Source organism: Budorcas taxicolor, chromosome 6, assembly GCF_023091745.1.
Source record: "Budorcas taxicolor isolate Tak-1 chromosome 6, Takin1.1, whole genome shotgun sequence".
NCBI classification, from domain to species: Eukaryota; Metazoa; Chordata; class Mammalia; order Artiodactyla; family Bovidae; genus Budorcas; species Budorcas taxicolor.
This window is the reverse complement of record NC_068915.1, coordinates 91,185,413-91,196,761: the sequence shown is the minus strand read 5'-3', so window position 1 is coordinate 91,196,761 and position 11,349 is coordinate 91,185,413.

Genomic DNA, 11,349 nt, shown 5'->3' with positions numbered 1-11,349 from the left:
GTTGAATTTTTATTAAGATAGATTGCTAGGAACTACTGTAATTGAATTTGACTTATGACTGGTTCAAGTATGGACAGCTACCCAGCCCAAGTCCATCAGTGCATGGCATTCCATCAAGGTCTGGTTCAGCTCGATCCAGTATTTGATGTAAATTCAGTGGCTGGGGGAAAAAAAAGACTTTTCTCACACCCTCAGTGATATTTATCATCATAATTTTTTATAGAAGTATAGTTGACTTACATATTGTATTAGTTTCAGATGTGTATCAAAGTGATTCAGTTATTTTTTCAGATTATTTTCCATTGTAGATTATTATAAGATACTGAATATTATTTATTGCATTATATATATAGTAAATCTTTGCTGCTTATCCCTTTATAATTTCTATCCTTAGAATGACTGGACTTTACTTTCTGTGATACTGACAGTATATGAAACAAGATTGAGACAGAGAGGCATCTAAAGGACTAAAGTTTACCCTGAGTCATACACACCTTCGCTGTTGTTCGTACTAGGTCAAGCCAACTTTTAGCTAAATGTGGACTCTACCAGGCTGTAGCAGTTTCTGTGTTCTCACTTCACCTTTGATCATCTAATTACATGAAATAAAGATAATGGAGCAAAGGTCCAGACTTGGTCAGGTCAAGGTCCCAACACATCTAGATTGCTACAGAGAATAAGGAATATTTATAATTGTGTTTACACTGGGGTGAACCATCTAAGTTCTGTTTGTTGTCACTGTTTTCCTTTACTATTCTTGTGAAAGCTAGAAAGTGACTTCACCTGAATAACCAGCCTGACAGGTTTCTGTCAGTTTGCCACTTTACATGTATACAACATTCAAACTGAATATTCCACTTTGTCTCAGTGTCAGAGCTTATATAGAAGAGTGCTGAGAGCCTGAACACTAGTGCCAGGCTCTACTGTTTCCTGGAGAAGGCGATGGCACCCACTCCAGTGCTCTTGCCTGGAGAATCCATGGACGGGGCAGCCTGGTGGGCTGCAGTCCACGGGGTTGCTGAGGGTCGGACACGACTGAGTGACTTCACTTTCACTTTTCACTTTCCTGCGGAGAAGGAAATGGCAACCCACTCCAGTGTTCTTGCCTGGAGAATCCCAGGGATTCTGGTGGGCTGCCGTCTATGGGGTCGCACAGAGTCGGACATGACTGAAGTGACTTAGCAGCAGCAGCAGCAACTGTTTCCTAGCTGACAAGTTCAGGAAAGTTACCTAAACTCTCTATACCTCAGTGTTGTCATCTGTGAAAATGAGACCAGTACCAGCACTGACCTCATTGGATTTTTTGAGGGTTAAAGGAGTTACTATGTATAAAATGCCTGACAACTTCCCTGGTGGTGCAGTGGTTAAAAATCCACCTGCCAGTGCAGGGGACACAGGTTCAATCCCTGGCCCAGCAAGATCCTACATGCCACGCGGCGACTAACCCTGAGCACCACAACTGCTGAGCCCATGCTCTAGACCCCAAGTTCCACAACAAGAGAAGCCCTGAAAGGTTGCTGTTGAATCATCACGCCAGGATTCTTGGCTCCCAGAGGAGAAGAATTCAATCCGGGGCCAGAGACGAGGCTTGATTGCTCAGAGCTTTTGTGTAATAAAGTTTTATTAAAGTATAAAGGAGATAGAGAAAGCTTCTGACATAGGCATCAGAAGGGGGCAGAAAGAGTACCCCCTTGTTAGTGTTAGCAATGAAGTTATATACTCTCCAATGAATCCAAAGAATGTCTGGAGGTTGTAAAGTCCTCACCAGACCTACTCCCATAATTTACATTTTACGATAACAGAATTAGCCAGAAAGTTTAATCCAGAGACTGTCCTCAGGCAGAATACATTGTTGTTATATAATCCTTGTAAAGAGCAGGTCTACTCCCATAATTTACAGAATTAGCCAGAAGGTTTAATCCAGAGACTATCCTCAGGCAGGATACATTATTGTCTAAGGAATGTAGAGAAGGAAAAAAAAGTTTGTCCTTTCCTCCTCCCTGAGAATTCCAGACCCCTCTCTCCTTGTGGACCCCTAGATTTCTTATCAACCTGCCTAGGAAATGACTCTCTCAGCCCCCGCACGGCAACTAGAGAGCAGCAGCCTGGCTCGCCGAAACTAGAGAAAGGCCGCACATAGCAATGAAGACCTAGAGCAGCCAAAAATTAATTCATTAATATTTTTTAATTGCCTGAAACAGTGCCTAGCATGTAATTAAGCTTCCAGTAAATATTAGGGCTGTAATTCAGAGGATTTCTGAAACGTGGACTTTAAATAGAACCAACCAGTGAGTTGCAATGATCTGTGAATCTGGAGAGCCCCAGAGCAGCTTTATTAAACAGCAGGGCATGGTAACAAAGAGGGTGACATGAAAATCAAAACCACTTTCTTTTCCCTCAAGAGGCTGACGGGCTCTCTTGAGCCCTGCACTAAGAACCCATAGCTGTGCCCAGTGACTAGCTTCATAGTCTTGGGCAGATTCTTTGAACTCTCTGCGATTTCCCTGGAATTTTTTCAAATTTAAAATTGGGATATAATCGTTCCCTCAAGGGAGTACTGGAAAGGAAGGGAAACTGTGGAGACTGCTGCCCTCTGTCCCCGGTGCAAGTGGAGACGTGGTCCTCCTCGTGACCACCTTAAGCTTATCCAGGATCGATAGCTTGAAATTCTATTTTAAAACGATTTCCCCAAAATGAAATTGTTCTTCATTTAATTTTACTGTTTGAATCAGCCACAAGACAATTCTAAAGACAGACTAACATTAGGCCAAATGAAATAATGATGGGGGATCATTTAAACAATTTCCAGTGGTTTAAAATAATAACCTAGTAATTGTTAATAAGTATAATAATTATTATAATATATAATAATATAAATATATAATAATAATTAAATAGTAATTTAAACAAATTCCAGTAGTTCATGGGAGTTTTCACCATGTGAAAACTATTTACACAGATACACACACACAAAGATTTGAACTATTGTTTAATTGACTTTATAATTTAACATTTTAAAAGAAAGTCTCTAAGTTATTTCATTTGTACCTATTCAGCATTTCTGTCTGTTAACTTTCTAAAGAGGCATAAAAACAATTTGTCTGGGACTTCTTGGTGGGCCAGTGGTTAAGACTCCACACTGCCCCTGTAGGGGAGTTAGGACCCCGTGTGCCGTGTGATCATGGCATCCGATCCCATCACTTCATGGTGAATGGAAGGGGAAAAAGCGGAAACAATGATAGACTTTATTTTCTTGGGCTCCAAAATCACAGTGGACAGTAGCCATGAAATTAAAAGACACTTTCTCCTTGGAAGAAAAGCTATGACAAACCTAGACAGCATATTAAAAAGCAGAGACATCACTTTGCCAACAAAGATCCATATAGTCAAAGCTATGTTTTTTCCAGTAGTCCTGTATGGATGTGAGAGTTGGACCATAAAGAAGGCTGAGTGCCAAAGAATTGTTGCTTTTGAACTGTGGTGCTGGAGACGACTCTTGAGAGTCCCTTGGACAGCAAGGAGATCCAACCAGTCAATCTTAAAGGAAATCAGTCCTGAATATTCATTGGAAGGACTGTTGCTGAAGCTCCAATACCTTGGCTGCCTGATGAGAAGAGCCAACTCATTGGAAAAGATCTTCATGCTGGGAAAGAGTGAAGGCAAAAGAAGAAAGAGGAGGCAGAGGATGTGAATCTGAGCAAACTCCAGGAGATAGTGGAGGACACAGGAGCCTGGCATGCTAAGACCTTGGGGTCACAAAGAGTTGGACACAACTCAGAGACTCAACAACCATGACAACAACAGTACTGCATGGCACGGCCGAAAAAAACAAACCAAAACAAACAGAAGAAACAATCTGTCTTATCTGAGTGAAGCTTCTTGACTTTTGTAAAGTGTCAGATGAGAGCATCAGCAAGTTTTATCCCTCCTTGTAAACCTAAGTTCTACCCTATGGTAATAACATTTACTGAACAGTTATATAGGACCAGGAACTTTATGTGCTTCATCTCATTTAATCCTTAAAACATCTCCATCAGGTAAGTACTATATATTATTCCATTTTATAGATGGCACACAGAGAGGGTAAGTAATTTGCTTAAGGTCACGGGGCTACTAGACAATGAAAGTAGAAATCAAACATAAATGGCCTTCAGTGTCTACTGACCATGTTGAACTTTATCTGAACCCTGCGCTCCAAAAAAGCAATTGAGATATCTCCTGGACTTTCTACATTCCAGCTAATCTCAAAGTATCACCCTGCCTATGGCAAATAAGATTTATCATCACCCTTCCTCAGGACTCTCTTGTTTACCTGTCTCTATAAAACTCTAGACCTTCTTTTTTTTTTTTTTTTTTTTTTGAGACATTAATCTGTTCTTAATGAGCATTTTCCCCCTTATAATAGCCTGAAGAAGAGGATATCTTTACTTTTCCACTGTGTTTTGTCTTCACATCACAAATCTACCCACTCAGGACAAGACCCCCAATACCTGAGAAAATAAAATCCAGTTTGAAGAGTCCTCAACTTGCAGTCAGGTAGTTAATGCCTTTGCTGGCAAAGTGGCCCACACACATTTCATCCAGCCTGTCATAATCAATTCAGAATTCTTTACCAAAGGGAAGAGAAGACAGATCCCTGGGAAGATGGGAGGTAAGCTTATTTTATAGAAAATGAAGACTGCTCAAGTTGTCTGCTGTTGTTAAAAGAGTGTAAACAGATTTGAAGTTTTGAAATCAGATCTCCTTTCCCCAAATCACTTTCTCTCCACTGCCCCCTTTTCTCCCTTCCAAAATGTCACCCAAATGCAAAAGTTCTCAATAGAAAGCTTTAGTAAAATTCTTGCGCAGCATTTACTAGCATCCATTATGTACCACTGTACTACATTCTTCCCTGGTGGCTCAGAGGTTAAAACGTCTGCCTGCAATGTGGGAGACCTGGGTTCGATCCCTGGGTAGGGAACATCCCCTGGAGAAGGAAATGGCAACTGACTCCAGGACTCTTGCCTGGAGAATCCCATGGACAGAGGAGCCTGGCGGGCTACAGTCCACGGGGTCGCAAAGAGTCGGACACGACTGAGCGATTTCACTTTCTTTCACTTTCACTACATTCTAGGGTGCAGAAATAAGTAAAACCTTGCTCTCACAGAGTTCACACAGAAACAGAGTTCCAGGGGGGCTTTCCTGATGGTCCTGTGTTTAACACTGCGCTCCCAGTGCAAAAGGTACAGGTTTGACCCCACGTGCCATGTGATGTGGCTAAAAAGTATTTTGAAGAAAGAAAAGAAATAGAGTTCCAATTTGGGTATATTCCATCCTAAAGCTCTGTCTATAGGATTGATTCTTGATTATTGAAAATACATTGGATAAGGACAGCTATAGAGGGAGTGCTTTAGAATAATGAGTAATACCAAGTACAGAGATGATTGAGACAAAAGAAGTTTTCATTTTCCCTAAACTAGAACCCTGAGATTCCTCCCACCTTAGTCAAAAGTTTGACATTAAACTTTCAACAGATATTAAGAACCTTCGATGTTCCAGGAACTTTTCTGGGCACTGCAGAAATAATCACAGGGTTGAAACTTTCTGTGAGTCAGTTTCTCCATTCTTATACCATGTCAAGAGTAAGGCACATGTATAACACAATGAAGAGTTCTATCTCCTCTTCAACATTACATTTGCTTTCAATTTCCAGGAGGGAAAACTTCAGGATGTACAGCAAAAACCCCCATCTCATTCCCAGAGGTCTATCATATCTGGTACTGTTATACATTTTTACTTCCTCAAGATCCAGAAAAAAAAAATTTTTTTTTCCTTCCTTTTCTAATATTACCGTAGGTGAACAACAACAACAACAAAAATATATATATATATATATTTTTTACAATATTCTTTGGGACAATCTTTTTTTTTTTTAATTTAGTTTATCATTGTTCTCTTCTTTTTTAAAAGTTTTTCCTCTTTTTTTTCAAATTGAAGGATAATTACTTTACAATATCGTGTTGGCTTCTGCTATACATCAGCATGAATCAGCCATAGGTATACATAGGTCCCCTCCCTCCTGATCCCCTCTCCCACCTCCCACCCCATCCCACCCTTCTAGATTGTCACAAATTACTGAGTTGAGCTCCCTGTGTCACACAGCAAATTCCCACTTGCTATCTGTTTTACATATGATAATGCATATGTTTCCATGCTATTCTCTCAATTCATCCCACCTTCTCCTTCCCCCACTGTGTCTATAAGTCTGTTCTCTGTGTCTGTGTGTCCATTGCTGCCCTGCAAACAGGTTCATCAGTACTATCTTTCTAAATTCCATATGTATGTTCAGTTCAGTTCAGTTCAGTTGCTCAGTCGTGTTTGACTCTTTGTGACCCCATGAATCCCCGTACACCAGGCCTCCCTGTCCATCACCAACTCCCAGAGTTCACTCAGACTCACATCCATTGAGTCAGTGATGCCATCCAGCCATCTCATCCTCAGTCGTCCCCTTCTCCTCCTGCCCCCAATCCCTCCCAGCATCAGAGTCTTTTCCAATGAGTCAACTCTTCACATGAGGTAGCCAAAGTACTGGAGTTTCAGCTTGTTAGTATACAATATTGGTCTTTCTCTTTCTGACTTACTTTCACTGTGTCTAATAGACTCTAGGTTCATCCACCGTATTAGGACTGGCAAATACATTCATTTTTATAGCTGAGTGATATTCCACTGTACATATGTACCATGATTTCTGTTTCCATTCATCTGTTGATGAACATCTAGGTTGCTTCCATGTCCTACTATTGGAAAAAGTGCTGCAATGAACATTGGGGTATATGCATCTCTTTAACTTAAGGTTTTCTCAGGGTATATGCCCAGTGGTGGGATTTTGGGGTCAAATGGTAGTTTTATTCCTAATTTTTAAAGGAATCTCTATACTGTTCTCCTTGGTGGCTGTATCAATTAACATTTCCACCAACAGTGCAAGAATGTTCCCTTTTCTCTACATCCTTCCCAGGATTTATTGTTTGTAGACTTTTTGATGATGGCCATTCTGACAGGTGTGATGTGATACCTCATTGTAGTTTTGATCTGCATTTCTGCAAAAATGAGCGATGTTGAGCATCTTTTCATGTGTTTGTTGACCATCTGTATGTCTTCTTTGGAGAAATGTCTGTTTAGGTCTTCCACCCACTTTTTGATCAGGTTGTTTTTCTGGTGTTGAGCTGCATGAGCTTTTGGAGATTAATCCTTTGTCAGTTATTTCATTTGCAATTATTTTCTCCCACTCCGAGGGTTGTCTTTTAATTTTGTTTATTGCTTCCTTTGCTATGCAAAGGTTTTTAAGTTTAATTAAGTGGGGCAATCTTGGCTCAGGCAATAAAGAATCCACCTGCAATGCAGGGGACCCAGGTTTGATCCCTGGGTCAGGAAGATCCCCTGGAGAAGGGAATAGCAACCCACTCCAGTATTCTTGCCTGGGAAATCCCATGGACAGAGGAGCCTGGTGGGCTACAGTCCACAGGGTCACGAAGAGTCTGACACAACTGAATGACTAATACCCATACACAAGTGGGGCAATTGTAATAAAGCTCTTAGTTAAGATAAATTGGGGAAATGTCTAGAGGGGAACAGATATTGTAAGGTTATTCATCAGCATAGTTATGTCATTGACAAAGTTATCTAGCTTTTGGGCACTGCTCTTTCTCCTTTATTACAGAAATTATGGCCCATTAACAGGACACATGTCATTTCTTAGCAAGGGCTTTAGCTACACTCAGCATTGTTATAGATGTAATAGCAGGTAATATTTAACTTTTGGTGAAACAGTAAATAGAGAATTTGAGAGGCATTCAACATGAGCACAAGAGTCTGGGTTTATGCTGTTGACCCCGTCAAGATTCTGGTGCTTACACAGGAACTGAGAGGCCCATCCTTGACAAAGCTGGGGTGCAGGGAAGGGGGAAAGAGGAAAGCTAAGGAGATGATCAGAGAAATCGTCCACAAGCTGGATACTGTTTGGAAGGACTGGAGGCTCAATTTAAAAAGTGGTATTTTGGACCACCTAATATTAAGATTTTATTTCAGGTAAAGGATTAGGCCTTCTCAGTCCCCTGAAGCCATTATATTTGGTTAGGACCCTCATTCCTCTTTTTAAAACCACTTTATTGAGGCATAATCAACCTATGAAAAGCTGTACATATTCAATGCATACAACTTGATGAGCGTGGAGATAAGTATACACCCACAATTAGTATGATCTGTGATGGCTGGATGGCATCACTGACTCGATGGACATGAATCTGAGTGAACTCTGGGAGTTGGTGATGGACAGGGAGGCCTGGCGTGCTGCAATTCATGGGATCACAAAGAGTCGGACACAACTGAGCGACTGAACTGAACTGTGCCACAAACATATCCATCTTCTCCAGAAGTTTCCTCCCACCCTCTTTATTATTTTATTTTCTGCGTATGATTACATAAGATCTGCCCTCAGTGTTAACTATAGGTTCTATATCTAGGACTTATTTATCTTACACAGCTGACACTTTGTACCCTTGTGTTAATACTTCCCTATTTCCCATCCCACAGCTCCTAGTAACCACTATTCTACTTCGTGGTTCTATAAATTTAACAATATTAGATTCTTCATACAAGTAGTATCGCATGGTATTTGTCCTTCTGTGACTGGCGTATTTCAAGTAGTCCAGCACCCTCCAGGTTCATCCATGTTGTCTCACATGTCCTTTGTGAAAGACAACGATATATGCATACCACATTTGCTTACCCATCCAGCCATCCATGGACTCTTGGGTTGTTTTCATGTCTTGGCTATTGTGAATAGTGCTACAGTAAACATCGGAGTCCAGATACCTCTTTGAGATCTCGATTTCAATCCTTTCATTTATAACCCAGACGTGTGAATCTTGGATCATACAGTAGTTCCATTTTTAATATTTTGAGTAATATCTATACTATTTTCCTTAGTGGCTGCACCAATTCGCATTTCCACCAACAGTGTAGGAGGTGTCCCTTTTCTCCACATACTCTCCAGCACTTATTATTTGTAGACGTTTTGATGACGGCCATTTTGACCAGTGTGAGGTGGTACTTCACTGTAGTTTTGATTTTCATTTCTCTAATAATTAGCGATGCCTATATGCTCTAATAATTAGGCATCTTCTTTGGAGAAATGTCTGTTTAGGTCTTCTGTCCATTTGTGGATTGGGTTGTTTGTTTATTTTGCTTCTGAGTTATATGAGCTATTTGTATATTTTGGAAATCAAGTCCTTGCCATTCACATCATTTGCAAATATTTTCTCCCATTCAGAGGGTTGTCTTTTCATTTTGTTTATGGTTTCTTTTGCTGTGCAAAAGCTTATGAGTTTGATTAGGTCCCATTTGTTTTGGTTTTTATTTTTTGGTTTTATTTCTATTACCTTGGGAGACTGACCTAAAAAAACATTGGTACAATTTATATCAGACAACATTTTGCCTATGTTCTCTCCTAGGAATTTTATGATGTTATGTCTTATATTTATGTCTTTAAGTCATTTTGAGTTTATGTCTGTGTATGGTGTGAGGATGTATTCTAACTTCATTGATTTACATGCAGCTGTTCAACTTTCCCAATACCACTTGCTGAAAAGACTGTCTTTTCCCCATTGTATATTCTTGCCAAGATTAATTGACTGTAGGTATGTGGGTTTATTTCTGGGCTCTGTAGTCTGTTCCATTGACCCACATGTCTGTTTTGTGTCAATACCATGCTGTTTTGATTGCTATAGCTTTGTAGTATAGTCTGAAGTCTGGGAATATTATGCCTCCTGCTTTGTTCTTTTCCCTCTCAGGATTGCTTTGGTAATTCTGAGTCCTTTAAGGTTTCATATAAATTTTAAGATTATTTGTTCCAGTTTGGTGGAAAATGTCATGGATAATTTGACAGTAGTGTAGTGTTTGTTAGTCACTCAGTCGTGTCTGACTCTTTGCAAACCCACAGACTGTAAGATCACCAGGCTCCTCTGTCCATAGAATTATCCAGGCAAGAATGCTGGAGTGGATTGCCATTCCCTTCTCCAGAGGATCTTCCCGACCCAGGGATTGAACCTGGGTCTCCTGAATTGCAGGCAGATTCTTTACTGTTTGAGCTACAGGTAAGACCTATGGATAATTTGATAGGGATTTTATTAAATCTGTATATTGCTTTGGATAATATGGCCATTTTAACAATGTTAATTCTTCCAATCTAAGAGCTTGGGATATCTTTCCATTTCTTTGAATTATCTCCAATTTCCTTTATTAATGGCTTATAGTTCTCAGCATTTAAGTTTTTTACCTTCTTGGTCAGGTTTATTCCTAAGCATTTTTTAATGGGATTTTAAAATATATTGTTTTTTAAATTCCCTTTATGATACTTCACCATTAGTGTAAAGACATGCAACCAATACAGGATTGACATACAGAAATCAGTTGCATGTCTTTGCACTAATGGTGAAGTTCTAGTAGTTTTTATGTGGCATCTTCAGAGTTTTCTATATACAGTAAATTTGAGTACTTTTATTTTTTTTCCTTGCCTGATTGCTGTGGCTACAATTTCCAGTACTGTGTTGAATAGAAGTGGTGAGAGAGAGCAACCTTGTCTTGAGGACCCTCATTGGCTTGGTTTGGTATTGTTCCTATACCACAGTGGCTTGTGGAATCTCAGTTTCCTGATCAAGGATTGAACCTGGGCCCTGGCAGTGAAAGCACCAAATCCTAATCACTGGGCCTCCAGGGACTCTCATTGTTAAATGAGCAGTTTCTTTTTATGGTTTCACACATAGATATTAGCATGCCAGGTAGATCTCTTCAGCCTGTCGCTTATTGTTGAAGAGTCTGGAACTAATTCCACAGAAACACCCAGCATAGGTTAAGAAGTAGGCTTTGTTGATGAAAACTCACAACACCAGGATCAAAGCTGCTGGGTAGCTTCTCCCTACCACTCTCTCTTATATATCCCCTCCCCACAATGGATATCTCCCTTCCAGTAGGGCAAGTGTGAGAAAGTGACCTTTATTCCCTGTAAGGGATAAAACGGATTGCTCAGTGCCAGGCAGGCAGGGTTTAGGGCACTGGCTGTCTACTTGAGTTGATTAGGAATGCCAGTTATCCTGCAGGCTTCGCTGGTAGCTCAGCTGGTAAAGAAACCACCTGCAATGCAGGAGACCACAAATTCATTCCTGGGTCGGAAAGATCCCCTGGAGAAGGGATAGGCTACCCACTCCAGTATTCTTGGGCTTCCCTGGTGGCTCAGATGGTAAAGGATCTGCTTGCAACTCGGGTGACCTGGGTTTGATCCCTGGATTGGGAAGATCCCCTGCAGGAGGGTATGGC